Raw genomic sequence first — 15,338 nt, 5'->3', positions numbered from 1 at the left:
AAATGAAAACAAGCAAGGATGAAATGGATTAGAATATATAAAATCTGTTAAATCATTGTGATTTCAGTCAGCCATTCCTGTGGTCAGAAGGGTCTTATTCTGCTCTCAGCTTTTAACATGGTTCCACTTCATGGATTTGGAGTAAAATTTACAAAACCTTTCCAGACCTCTTTTTGTTTATTTCCTTAGGGTCACACGGCAATGCTCAATTCATGCTGTTGGCATCTCCTTTACTCCAGAGTGACAGTGAGTGGGAAGACTGAATTGCCCCACAAATGTATCTATAGTGAGGTCTGTGGTAAACCGAAGACACCAATTATCAATTACTTCAAATGACGTGGGTTTTTTTTTCCAAAAGGGACTGCCTTACCAGTTTAACACACAGGTACATGAACAAATGATTCTAATAGGAAAATTCACAGACTGTGCCAGAAGAAGAAAAACTTAAATACTACGATGTGCTTTATGGAGTAGTTCAGTCGTAAAAATACATGCAAGTTAAGCCAACTATATCTTTTTCTCAGCTTGTAGACACAAAGGTTTTGCTTCCATAGTAGAAATATTTATTAAATGTTAGAATAGATATTTTAAAATGTTTGTTGCTATTTTAAATGTAGAGAGACATTAGTATTTTTTCATTATCTTGAATAGTTTGTAGATAGTGAAAAACAAATTAAGACATTATAAATTTTTAATATTGCCTAATTTTATCCTGTGTAAACAAGTGCCTAACTATTTACCAAATATGGAATCAGTGCATCCCTGATGCTTGAATTGTTGTGAATTAAAATGGTCTGGTCAAGTAAGTAAAATCCAGATAAACACTGCTATAAATGGATGTGTAATTGCATTTTCAGAGACACTACATGGCTGACATTACAGGAAAAGTATTTTAAACCCATTTCATTTTGTTTCATGCTAGTGATAGGTCTTTTCAGGATTTAGACACGTCATGTGAAAAGTAACAATTTGGATTGCTTAATTTGCAACACAGGACTTAAATGTTAAAGTCAGTATTCCATCTGTGGAATTTAATAATAACAGAAACTATAAAGTGTCCAAAGTTTAATCAGTAATTCATCTTAAGACTGGAACTATACACTAAGAAAGTAGGAGTCTGAATAGGGAAGGTTGTCTGATTATGCCAATGTCCAATGTGCTTGGAAGAATTAATTAACTCAGATAAATAAAAGTGTTTTAATGAATTATATTGTGTAAAGGTTTGTTAGTGAATAGCACACCTTTGAAAAATGTTTATTTCATTATTAAATGGCAGCAGTTGTTGGTATTATACAGTATTAGGTGAATTTCTGACTTCTTTTTGGTGGTGGGTCTTACCATTCTTTTATGACATCCTGTATATGACAGTTCTGGATAGTGAGGGGGAATGAAGAGAATAAACCATAATGGCCAGACTTGGTCAGCATTATTATTGCTGTGATCAAAGACTGAATACAGGACTAGATGAATCCATGGTCATATTTAGTCATGTGTTTCTTATGTTTTTATATGTTCTTCAGTGACAGTTAATAATTAAGGCAGAATCTCATGCTATACTACTGTTGGAAGTGTAGTGTGTGGATTGTTCTCAAGATATAATGCTTTTACAGTGGTTTTATAACTAGAGTTGGTGTGGTTTTCATGCAAATAGGTTAACTGTTTGTAAGGTAGGTCTTCTCTCTTGAAAGATGTTGTGACAAAGCCCAATATATCTTTATGTGGCTTTGATACATAAAGATTTCAGGTAAGAATGTTTTATCTAGGTTAAAAAAAAAAAAGGAAGAAAAAAAAAAAGTAAAAAAAAGTCTCCTAGTCCTGAATCAGTCTTTCTACAGGGCAGGAGACCTGCCTGTACCCAATTTTGACATTCCTGACAGAGCCACGAAGATGGTGAAGGGTTTAGAGGGGAAGCCATACGAGGAGCAGCTGAAGTCACTTGGTCTGTTCAGCCTGGAGAAGAGGAGACTGAGGGGAGACCTCATAGCGGTCTACAGCTTCCTCACAAGGGAAGGACAAGGGGTGGATGCTGATCTCTTCTCCCTGATGACCAGTGACAGGACCCGAGGGGACGGCAGGAAGATATGCCAGGGGAGGTTTAGGTTGGACATTAGGAAAAGGTTCTTCACGCAGAGGGTGGTGGAGCACTGGAACAGGCTCCCCCGGGAGGTAGTCACAGTGCCAAGCCTGACAATATTCAAGAAGCATTTGGACAACGCCCTCAGACATATGGTGTGATTTTTGGGGTTGTCCTATGCAGGGACAGGAGTTGGACTCAATGATCCTTGTGGGTCCCTTCCAACTCAGGACATTCTATGTTTCTATGATTCTATGATTTGGCATTCAGTCCTCAACATATTATTCTCTGTCATGCTTTATCTGTCAAGATGATGTATATCCATAAAAGGAGAAATTAAAAGCTTTACAGTGTTGCGCATCAGAGGAAAAGGTGAAATCAAATACCTACTCATCTCAAAGTTTTTTATCCTGACAGAGCACTGCTTCTCTTGTATACAGTGAAGATGAGCTCTGGAAATTTTGCAGAAGATTTCTGTTAGTTTTGTTCTAAAATTTGTACTAGGCATTGATGTAAGATCAAATGACTTGAATTGCAGTGACTGCTCTGGAACTTGTAACAGAGAATGTGGTGCTATCTGTATCTCTAGATCTTGAGATTTAATCCTCACATTGGCAAAGGAACTGCCACAACTGGCATGTGTGGAGGATACTCAACACTGAACACCAAAATGGGACCCTTCGGAGGGTCAATTCTGAGTGTACGGATATCGGGGAACGAAACCAGTGTTGCCTTTAGTAGGCATGAAGGAAGATTGAACATCTTCCAGGTTTGCTGGTTTTAGTCTCTGCTGAACATCACACGGAATACTTAAGCAGGGCTGCTAAATGCAGTATTAGTTCTTAAAATGAGACTTCTCAATTTGCTTGATCAGTATTTCTGTGTGGAGAGCTTCTGTGTACTCCAAACCTGGTTGCCTGAACCAACACTTGATTTAAAGATGCTTCTCGTCTATGAGTTTCTATGAGTTTAGAAGGTGCTGAAAGTAACAGTTGAAGTACGTGTGTCATGCTGCTTAAGGCATGATGAATAGCAGTGTCTGAGGTTTGAAGGAAGAGAACACAGGGGAGCACCTGAGGGATGTTAATGTACTGTTAAACCCTAATCTGTATATTCTGTGCTTGTAGATAACATTTGCACCACCTCTAGGGAAAACAATCATTCATAAACTTATTGTTAGAAATATTTACAACATTGTGGAGTATATTTTATATGACTACTGTAGCATTTGCATTGTCTGTCTCTTTAGTTGAATGGTTGTCACTTGCATACAGTTTAAAAATAAAGTAAGGAAAAAGGTTGCATCTTCTGGTTGGTATGTTGAAAGCAAGAGTTGTCATGATGCATAAAGAAGTTCAAAAGTAAACTTTGCTAGTAGACTTGTAAAGTCAAAGGAAAATAAAACATTTTAAATATGTTTTAAATAAATACATTTAGAATATTATAACTACGTATTTCTTTTTCTTTTTATGTGTGCTGGTTTTGGCTGGGATAGAGTTAATTTTCTTCATAGTAGCTAGCATGGGGCTATGTTTTGGATTTGTGCTGGAAACAGTGTTGATTGATAATACAGGGATGTTTTAGCTATTGCTGAGCAGTGCTTACACAGAGTCAAGGCCTCTTCTGCTCCTCATACCACCCCACCAGTGAGTAGGCTGGGGGTGCACAAGAAGTTGGGAGGGGACACAGCTGGGACAGCTGATCCCAACTGACCAAAGGGATATCCCATACCATATGACGTCATGCTCAGCATATAAAGCTGGGGGAAGGAGGGGGACGTTTGTAGTGATGGCGTTTGTCTTCCCAAGTAACTGTTACGCATGATGGAGCCCTGCTTTCCTGGAGATGGCTGAACACCTGCCTGCTGATGGGAAGTAGTGAATGAATTCCTTGTTTTGCTTTGTTTGCGTGCACGGTTTTTGCTTTACCTATTAAACTGTCTTTATCTCAACCCGTGAGTTTTCTCACTTTTACCCTTCCGATTCTCTCCCCCATCCCACCAGGGAGGGGGGAGTGAGTGAGCGGCTGTGTGGTGCTTAGTTGCCAGCTGGGGTTAAACTGCGACATTATGTAAACCTGCTATAACTCAAATTCTTACGGGGGGTAGCCTTTTTTACGCACTTGACAGTTTCCTTTGATTCCAGGTGATTAAGGCTGTAGTAGTATGCTGAACTAAATAGTAATTTAAATGAAGGTTCTCGTAAAAGAAATGTTTTGAAAGATGGTCTGTTTCTTGTGATTTATTCATGGCATTCAAATTTCCTTTAGTTTTTTTTTAAAATAAAACCTATGAGTAGGTTTTGACTATAATGTATTCTAATTTGTGGTTATTAGTCTATTTGTAAATTTATTACAACTTCGGACTGCAGATATATGGGTTACCAGCAGGGAATTTCAGTGTGTTTTGTATGACTCTTCAAGGACACAGTGTTGAACTCAGAAAAGACTACATAAGAAAAAGACAGTTACTTCTGACTCCTATATGAAAGAAACAGAAACTGGTCAGCTTATACACTGGAATAAGCCAGATCCTAGACCTGGCAGTTATAGAATGTCTGAAACCTCCTCTTGTTCACTTGTATAAGTTCATGTCCACTTATGCGATTGTTAGTGAATACATATAACTCGCAGTAGCTTACTTCATTTTGTTTTCCTTGAAAATACTCAAGATGATGGCTCACTAAAACATATAAAATACCATACTGTTTCTTTTTTTCAGGTTATAGTAACTTTAAAAAAAAACCAACTTACTCTGTTTTTAAACAAATACTTGTCATTATTCTTGAATTAGAGTTGAATAATAATTTTGTTGGGTTTTTGCTGATTGTTCAGAGTTTGCTAGCTTTTAGTTGCAGAAGGAAATAAGAAACTTGTCAGTTCTGTAAGTAATCTTGTGATTAAGTGTATGGCTGAATAGCACTAAACTAGAGATTTACCTAAGGAGTTCTTTATTTGAATGTATTTTTTTTACTAGGATAAATCTCATGTGTATATTCTCAGAACTGTGTAATGTTGCTTTTAGCTTTCCAACATTTCAAATGATTAGAATAAAATTGTATCAAAAGAAAAGATAGGTATAGAAACTGAGTTGTCTTCTTCATGGAACTGCAGTAATTCTGTTAAAAGTTTGCCTTACAGAAAAGATTATTTCATTTTTCACTAATTTGGCTGTTGTTAATTCATACCAACCTTTCACTGTTGTTAAAGCATACATACAAAGCTCTTTTCAGTATTGGTATTAACTTGATTTAAACTTTCTTCTTACGCAGATGTATTGGGCTTGCATGGCAAGGTTTTGGTAGCGGGGGCGGGGGGGGGCTACAGAGGGGTGGCTTCTGTGAGAAGCTACTAGAAGCTTCCCCCATGTCCAACAGAGCCAGTGCCAGCCAGCTCCAAGATGGACATGCCGTGGGCCAAAGCTAAGCCAATCAGCAACAGTGGTAGTGCCTCTGTGATAACATATTTAAGAAGGGGAAAAAAACTGCTGTGCAACAGCAGCCGGAAGAGAGGAGTGAGAATATGTGAGAGAAACAACTCTGCAGACACCAAGGTCAGTGAAGAAGGAGGGGGAAGAGGTGCTCCAGGCACTGGAGCAGAGATTCCCCTGCAGCCCGTGGTGAAGACCATGGTGAGGCAGGCTATCCCCCTGCAGTCCATGGAGGTTAACGGTGGAGCAGATATCCACCTGCAGCCCATGTAGGACCCCACACCGGAGCAGGTGGATGCGCCCAAAGGAGGCTGTGACCCTGTGGAGAGCCCACACTGGAGCAGGCTCCTGGCAGGACCTGTGGAGAGAAGAGCCCATGCTGGAGCAGGTTTGCTGGCAGGACTTGTGGCCCTGTGGGGGACCCACACTGGAGCAGTCTGTTCCTGAAGGACTGCACCCCGTGGAAGGGACCGACGCTGGAGCAGTTTGTGAAGAACTGCAGCCTGTGGGAAGGACTCACATTGGAGACGTTCATGGAGGACTGTCACCTGTGGGAGAGACCCCATGCTGGAGCAGGGGAAGAGTGTGAGGAGGAAGGAACAGCAGAGACAATGTGTGATGAACTGAGCACAACCCCCATTCCCTGTCCCCCTGCACTGCTCAGGGGGAGGAGGTAGAGAAATCGGGATTGAAGTTGAGCCCAGGAAGAAGGGAGGGTTGGGGGGAAGGTGTTTTAAGATTTGGTTTTATTTCTCATTACCCTTCTCTGATTGGATTGGTAATAAATTAAACTGATTTCCCTGAGTTGAGTCTGTTTTGCCTGTGACGGTAATTGGTGAATGATCTCACCCTGTCCTTATCTCAATCCACAAGCCTTTCATTATATTTTCTCTCCCCTGTCCAGCTGAGGAGGGGGAGTGATAGAGCAGCTTGGTGGGCACCTGGTGTTCAGCCAAGGTCAACCCACCACAGCAGGCTATTGCTAGATCTTTTCACTTATGGCTGTATGTTACCTAGTATTTTAAATACCCCACAACTGATCTTGGAAAGATTCTGAATACCCCTCAGTCCCTTTTAATTGCATGTACTCGTTGCCATTCTAGATAAGGCTCTGATACAATGTGTGATCAATATCATCTTTGGTTTTTTTCATAATGGCTTTACCACTTTATTCAGACTTATTTGGAACATACACTTATTAAGGCAAGGATCTGTCACTTATTTTATCAGCAGTATGTTGAGCATGTCTACAGAACTGCATTAAAGTTTATAGTAACAGAAATGCCAACATTAATGCATTGCCTAGAAGTGAAAGAAAATTTTGAAAATGAGGAAGACTTTTAAAAGTTATTCTGTTTCCTGAGCAGAGTGACCTAAAAAAACACCCTGTGTTTTAAGACATAACTAACTCCTTGTTTATATCATTCCAAAATATCAGTTGACTTCTATGTTAAAACAAAGGAGGAAGAGGAAATGGATAATATTGTTTTCTTTATTTGGATGTTTTCTTATCACGAATGTGATGGGTAGTGCTGTATGAATAAACAAGAGAGCTCAGTGATATTAAATGTTCCAGCAACAGGTGTTCTATGTCCCTACTCTCATATATTTTTTCCTTTTAGAAGTAGAATTGCAGCCAAACCTGAAATTTAGCAGTCCTGAACCTTGTGATTTGTTGTTGCAGCCAGGGCTGTGGTTACTTGACAGCTGGTTTACTGTAGAAAATTCCTCTCACAAGTCTTCCTTCTCTCACCCTCTAGTAAGTTAAGTTAATGTTCATACTCTTTAAAAGGTATCTTTGACAATATTGACTGCCATCCCCAAGTGACCTCTGTAATAAGTTATTTAGGGATAAATTGTGCTTCAGTGTAAATCTATCTCCAGTTAAACAGATGGAGTTATTTCAGTGAAGTAGCTTCAAATCTTCAGAAATAAAATTTTTCATTTAAGGTACAATTTAATCCTTAGACTTTTGTCAAATATATGTTTCAAATCTGAAGCTACTCTGCTCCATGGGATAAGCTGTTAAATGTTTGGTTTTATCATATGCTATTGCCTAGTAAATGTTCTCTTGTGAATGAAAAAGAGAGAGACAGATTTCTGCCCTAGACACTTGTGGTATGAATTAGAATAAGTGATGACCACAGAGAGTGTTCAGAAAGGAAAAGTGAATACAGTCTTAAAATCCTTCCTTTCAGGTTAAAAACTATTAACTCTTTGACAATGGTAGCTTAACTACCTCTTTTAATAGAACAGATGACAATAAGCTTGATTAAATTTGCAAATATGATTTGTAGTTTTATGCACACAAAATATAATTTGTGAAGGACGAGTGGTGTAGATAGTTTTGCATAACTCCCATCTAATGTTTGCAAGCATTGCCATTTAGAAGAGTTTTCTCTCCTTTAGGACATCGGTTATGTCCTAGATACTACTATAGAGATTTAGGCTTTGTGGGTGCTTTTGAAATTTGATATGTCTTAGTGAACTGTTTTGTTTCAGGATCACTTTCATCCCAACTACCTTTCACTTTTTGTATGTTAATCAATACCATCCTATTAATGAGGTTTACATCTAGAATAGCTGCTGTGTTATCTCCCTCCTGTTAGTTGCCTTGTTTCTATGTCTCTGTAGGTGGTAGCTATCAGTATATGACTTCTCCTTCATGACCATTGCTTCCTGGCATGTGTTCCTTTAGTTAGGTCCAGAACTATATAAAGACTTGATAGCTCAACAGAAAAGAGATTTGAGCAAGGTCTGGAATAGTACTGCTGAAGATGGCCAGCAGTCAGTTTTCCTGCCCACAGAGCAATCAGTTGCTCTTCCTCCCACGATGCCATTCTGCTTGTCTTGAACTGGCAAGCTCCCTTCAGTCTAGATGATTCTGTTTTCATTCATTTGATGAGGTCTATGCCCCATAAGCTTTAGAGCCAAGTCACCTACTACAGTTCACATACTTGCTCCTTAGAATTTTTCCAGGGTAGTAGGTTCTCAGGAGAGGGTGAGATTTGGTATCTCCAGCTGTATTGGGTCTGGCTGGATGGAGTTAATTTTCCCCATAGCAGCCCTCATAGTGTATTTGTAGCTAGAAAGGTGTTGATAACACACCAGTGTTTTGGCTACTGCTGAGTAGTGCTGGCACAGCATCAAGGCTGCCTCTCCAACATCCCCCCCTCACCCCCAAAGGCCAGTAGGCTGGGGGTGGGCAAGATCTTGGGAGGGGACATAGCCAGGACAGCTGACCCAAACTGACCAAAGGGATATTCCATGTCATATGACGTCTGCTCAGCAATAAAAGCTAAGAGTGTGAGGAGGAAGGAGCGGCAGAGACAATGTGTGATGAACTGAGCACAACCCCCATTCCCCATCCCCTTGTGCCACTTGGAGGGAGGGGGTAGAGAAATTGGGAGTGAAGTTGAGCCTGGGAAGAAGGGAGGGGTGGGGGGAAGGTGTTTTAAGATTTGGTTTTATTTCTCATTATCCTACTCTGATTGGATTGGTAATAAATTAAACTAATTTCCCTGAGTCGAGTCTGTTTTGGCTGTGATGGTAATCATAAGATTTGACTATTGCCTCAAAGCTTTTATTTTTTATATAAATTAATTAAAACATATTTTATCAGAGAAAGTGTGACTCTATTTCTAGTAAAACCTGAACACTGAGTATTAGTCATTGATAATGAAAGCAGATTGGTTAGTAAACTGAGTGAAGACAACAGCATGTAAGGTCATACATGGTGAAGAATATTTTCAAAACTGGACCCATTTCCTGAAAGTTATTTAGAGTTAATTGTATATAAGCTCTTAGTATGAAGCTACAGAAGAACAGATACACATCTTTTAAAAATGTGTACACACACAGAGAATTAACTTTTACTAATGACATTGTTAAATGATATGGTGTTAATATTTTGTTCAGCAATTACTGTTCAGACTGTAGCTGAGTTCTGTGTCTACTTCCAATGAAGCAGCCTAAAGAGGATGTTGAAAGACTGAATATGCTTTAGTTTATTGAATAGGATATTAAGAGACTTGGCAATAGTAAAGAAATATTGGAATGGAGATAAAATGTCTGACAGCTGAAATAATTACTTTAAATTTTTAAAGAAAGATATAACTAGATCCAGTGATCAGAAGCTGAAGTTAGCAAGGTTTGAATAGGAGAGAAAAAGTATTTCTTTGTCAACAGAGGGATTGTGTGACTGTGGAACTGATTATTAAGGAAGGAATGCAGTTAATTCTTTAACATTTGTAGCCTTCACATTAAAATTGGTGGATGAAATTCCTCTTTTAATCAGCAAACAAACCAGTGAGCTCAAAATGCACCAGCCTGAGATTGGAATGGGCATGTAGATTTTTTGGTGATAAAAACTCTGATCAATTCATACATGTGACTTAGTTACTTATGGATAAGGGTTTGAGGCTTGAGCTGTGAATGTCTGTTAAAGTTATTCAACTTTTTGAGGCTAGGAAGAAGTCTATACATAATCCTTCTGAGGATTGCAGAACTGTCCATGTGGAACTTCTGGTGGGAAATGGATCTAATGGTTTTCTCTGTAGCACATTAATTACAAGATTTTTTTTTTTTAGTTGCATGTTATCTCTTCAAAATCAGTCCGCCTTCACAGTTTACCAATCAATTCCTTGTTGGCTTTTTACCTGTTTTTTTTCCCCCTTGCTGTCTCCGAATCATTCCCCAATAGATTGTCTTACAGTCTCTTTATGGCAATAATGTTAATTTTTAAAGCTAATTTTATTGTTCAAGTTTTTGCTAATAAAGCTTTATATTAAATGCATTTCTCTTGAGAGGGATTAATTTGGATTTGGAAACCTTTAATCTCCTCCTCGAAATGTTTCCAGACCTGTGATTTGTGAAATCTTCTGTTTGCTAGGACAGAAAACATATGGTCGATATTCTTCAGTTTGGCTCATTAATGGTAGTGAAAACTTCTGGTCAGCTAATCTCTACAATTAATATCTACATTCATTGGTGTCTATGTGATTTAGAACCTGCTGGCAAAACATTTCAGTCTCCTGAGGTTGAACTTTTGTTGAGATAAGATGCAGATCTTCTTTTGTCATCATAAACATACTAGACCATATACATTCCTCCCTTCCAAATAAATAATTTACCTATACTCCTTTGTAGCTTCCTTCTGTTTTATGATTCACAGTGAATTAAATGGATAGTTAGCAGAATAACATGTACTGAAGAGTTTCAGAGAAGAAAAAAAGGTGTCTTCCCTTTTTTGATGGAACACACTTAAGCTTTAAAATTAATTATTTTACCGGCATGTTTATTGTAAACCCCAGCAAATAATTTAACTTTAAACAGAGTTGTTTTTTGTTAAAATTTGACTTTAGAACGTTTTCTGGGAGTGTTTTTTTTTTAAATAAACAAAATAACTTTATTTTTACATCCAAGTTATAATAATTCTGAAACTATTTTATTCCTTGTATATAAGTTGATGTTTCATCCCAGCATGTGTCTGTCTGCAGTATGAACTGCTTTTCCTTTTTAATTTTTTTTATTAATTTTTTAAGAACACTGAGTGTATAGTGCTAATATAAAAATATATTTTCGTAGTTGTATTTTCAGACCATTAAATCAAAATTGCCATTTAAATACAGTGTGGAATATATATTTCCAGTTCTTTCATGCAGAGAGACTACCTCAGAGGACCAGAATGTACTCATACAGTCCATGGCTAGGGTTTGTTTGCTCTAGAAACTTTTCCAAGTAGACATAGGATGTCTAGTATATCTTATGTAGCTTACATTTATTTACATGAAGGTTAGCCATCCAGTAACAACTCTCTCAGTGACTCTAGAATGGCTAATTTTTGAACTGAGGACCCATGGATCTAGATGACATTAGTAGTCTCCTGAGCACTGTATGTGAAAAATAATAGCATTATAGTTTAGTTTCACAGGTTCTGATATTTTGGGGAACAGTCTGTGCAGTTGTAAAGTAGCTGTTCCACATGCAAATGTTACTAACTCCTATTTTTTTTTAACCGCTGCTGAAGGTTAGCACCCTTATAATGGAATTGGTGGAAGGAGTGATGTGAACATTACTGATCTGCTTCGGTAGAAAGTTAGTGGCTTGGTTTAAAGAGCCTCCTCATCAGCTAATGTTCAAATCAATAATTTAGCACTGAAACAGCCAGATGATAATGTCTTAGACAATGCCAAGTAGATTTTCAAGTAGATATATAATAATATTCATTTATGCAAAATACAAATAAATTAAATATTTAACAGGTTGCTGATTTGTTCCCTTGTTTCTGAGCCTTTAGTCTGCATTTGCTTAATATAAATATTTCAAGCTCTTTGCGGTTCTTTCAAGTGAAAGCTGAAATACTCGTGCAGTCTACCAATTTCAAGTGTTTAAGGTCTTGGGAACATACAAAATATTGCAAGGCTTCCAAAAGCAGTACAGATGTGGTAGATCTGCCCACTTTGTTTGGAAATGCATATAATTTTATGAAATATAACTTAAAAGTATTCCATGCATATTCAGTGCCATAATATAGGAAGAATCTAAGGTAGTGAGCCCTACAAGCTTTATTTCCTGTAATGACTATTTGTGAATTGGCAGTTAACTAAGGCACTGTATTGGCTTTGCATGGCAAGGTTTTGGTGGCAGGGGTGGCTTCTGTGAGAAGCTGCTAGAGGCTTCCCCCACATCCGATCGAGCCAATGCCAGCCGGCTCCAAGATGGACACGCCACTGGCCAAGGCTGAGCCAACCAGCAATAGTGGAAGCACCTCTGTGATAACATATTTAAGAAGGGGGAAAAACTGCTGTGCAACAGCAGCCGGAAGAGAGGAGTGAGAATATGTGAGAGAAACAACTCTGCAGACACCAAGGTCAGTGAAGAAGGAGGGGGAGGAGGTGCTTCAGGCACTGGAGCAGAGATTCCCCTGCAGCCTGTGGTGAAGACCATGGTGAGGCAGGCTGTTCCCCTGCAGTCCATGGAGGTTAATGGTGGAGCAGATATCCACCTGCAACCCATGTAGGACTCCACACTGGAGCAGGTGGATGCGCCCAAAGGAGGCTGTGACCCTGTGGGAAGCCCACGCTGGAGCAGGCTCCTGGCAGGACCTGTGGAGAGAAGAGCCCATGCTGGAGCAGGTTTGCTGGCAGGACTTGTGGCCCTGTGGGGGACCCACACTGGAGCAGTCTGTTCCTGAAGGACTGCACCCCGTGGAAGGGACCGACGCTGGAGCAGTTTGTGAAGAACTGCAGCCCGTGGGAAGGACTCACATTGGAGAAGTTCATGGAGGACTGTTCAATATCTTCATTGATGATCTGGATGAGGGGACTGAGTGCACCCTCAGGAAGTTTGCAGACGACACCAAGTTGGGTGGAAGTGTTGATATCTGCTGGAGGGGAAGGAAGGCCCTACAGAGGGACCTGGACAGGATGGATCGTTGGGCCGGGGCCAACTGCATGAGATTCAACAAGGTTAAGCGCCAGGTCCTGCACTTGTCACAACAACCCCATGTAATGCTACAGGCTTGGGGAGGACTGGCTGGAGAGCTGCCTGGCGGAAAAGGACCTGGGGGTGTTGGTTGACAGCTGCCTGAACAGGAGCCAGCAGTGTGCCCAGGTGGCCAAGAGGGCCAATGGCATCCTGGCTTGTATCAGGAATAGTGTGGCCAGCAGGACCAGGGAGGTGATAGTGCCCCTGTACTCGGCCCTGGTGAGGCCGCACCTTGAGTACTGTGTTCACTTTTGGGCCCCTCACTACAAGAAGGACCTTGAGGTACTAGAGCATGTCCAAAGAAGGGCAATGAAGTTGGTGAAGGGTCTGGAGAACAGGTCATACAAGGAGCGGCTGAGGGAGCTGGGGTTGTTTAGTCTGGAGAAGAGGAGGCTGAGTGGAGACCTTATCGCTCTCTACAACTACCTGAAAGGAGGTTGTAGCGAGGTGGGGGTTCGTCTCTTCTCCCAAGTAACAAGCGATAGGACGAGAGGAAACGGCCTCAAGCTGCACCAGGGGAAGTTTAGGTTGGATATTGGGAAAAACTTCTTCACCGAAAGGGTAGTCGGGCATTGGAACAGGCTGCCCAGGGAAGTGGTTGAGTCTCCATCCCTGGAGGTATTTAAAAGAAGGGTAGATGAGATGCTTAGGGACATGGTTTAGTGGTGGACTTGGCAGTGCTAGGTTAGCGGTTGGACTCAATGATCTTAAGGGTCTTTTCCAACCTTAACGATTCTATGATTCTATGATTCTAAGAGTGTGAGGAGGAAGGAGCAGCAGAGACAATGTGTGATGAACTGACCGCAACCCTCCTTCCCCATCCCCCTGTGCCGCTCGGGGGGGGGAGGAGGTAGAGAAATTGGGAATGAAGTTGAGCCCGGGAAGAAGGGAGGCGTGGGGGGAAGGTGTTTTAAGATTTGGTTTTATTTCTCTACTCTGATTTGATTGGTAATAAATTAAACTAATTTCCCTGAGTCGAGCTTGTTTTGGCTGTGTAGGTAATTGGTGAGTGATCCTTCCCTGTCCTTATCTCGACCCACAAGCATTTCGTCGTATTTTTTCTCCCCCTGTCCAGTTGAGGAAGGGGAGTGATAGAGAGGCTTGGTGGGCACCTGGCATCCAGCCAGGGACAAACCCACCACAGGCACTCTTAAATATTGCAGATAATATTACTTAGAGTTAAATATAAAATGTACAGCTAGTGCTACATTCATAAAATTCAAACCAGGAGGAAAGTTAGAGGTACACGAAATAACAAAATTTTATGGCTTCAAAGAAACCAGATGTTTGCACACATGTGGTTGTGTGTGAGAGTAAACACAGAGAGTAAGGAACTGATAGTCTGGTACCTGGTCCCAAGATAAAATAACTCTTTGAGTATTTTTTTTTTTTATTCCTATGTCAGTTACAGAAATTTTAGGTCTCTCAGTTTTTACCTGTGTAAAATATACTTTTTCTTCTATATAAACCTGGTTTAACCAGTATTTGAGATACCTTGTGTACTACAGTGTTATTGAAATACTGTGCAGATTAACTTGTTCTCAAGAGTTGCATGAGGTAAAAATAAAGCAGAACTGACATTTATGAAAATCAAATTACACAGGAGGATTTCTATATCCACCTTATCTATCCTCACATAGTTAATGTTTTATTTTTTATTTCAGCCATAGCAATTCAGCTGTTTCCAATAATGAGGCTTAGGAATTACATGTGTCGATTATGTTAAGTTCTGGTGACTTTTTTCTTTCTCCTGTCTTTGGAACAGCACAAGTTCTCATCCTTTGGCATAGGAGCATGGTATTTGGCAGGAAGAGGGAGCATTGTGGTTGTATAAGGGTATAGTTGCTTTTGTGAAAATCTCCTCCGATTAGTCAAAATTATAAGTCTTTGGAAAAATCACCTCTGGAGACTTGTTTGTAATATAGGAATGCCTTCATCAAGAAATTGCTGCTATCTTGCATGTGTGTAGCAATTTGCACTGCACTGGCATAGTAGTTTGCTTTTGTCTTGATACATGTAAAGGTGTGAAGTTCACTCCAGATACGTGAGGATGACTTTTCCTAGACTAACTTATCCATTTATAGATATATGCAGTGCAGAGCTGATTAAGAAAGCACATCAAATGAGCAGGCCTGGTTAAGAGGAGTTTGAATAATGACTGTGCTGGCCCTTGTTGAAAGCTGTATGTTTACAAAAAAGTCAGTAAAGCTATTTTCGTCTTTATAAACTATATATGTTTATATTAATATTTTTCTGAAGTTTTTCTTGATTAAAATGTTAGCTGCTGCAATAAAAAATTCAGTCACTTGTAAGAGCTTGCATTTGAGAGCTTTTTCAACTGATGTTTTT

Source organism: Nipponia nippon, unplaced genomic scaffold (assembly GCF_047370975.1).
Source record: "Nipponia nippon isolate SJK-2023a ecotype South Korea unplaced genomic scaffold, ASM4737097v1 scaffold_34, whole genome shotgun sequence".
In the NCBI taxonomy this organism is placed as follows: Eukaryota; Metazoa; Chordata; class Aves; order Pelecaniformes; family Threskiornithidae; genus Nipponia; species Nipponia nippon.
The sequence above is the reverse complement of the archived record's forward strand: the minus strand, read 5'-3'. Positions refer to the sequence as shown.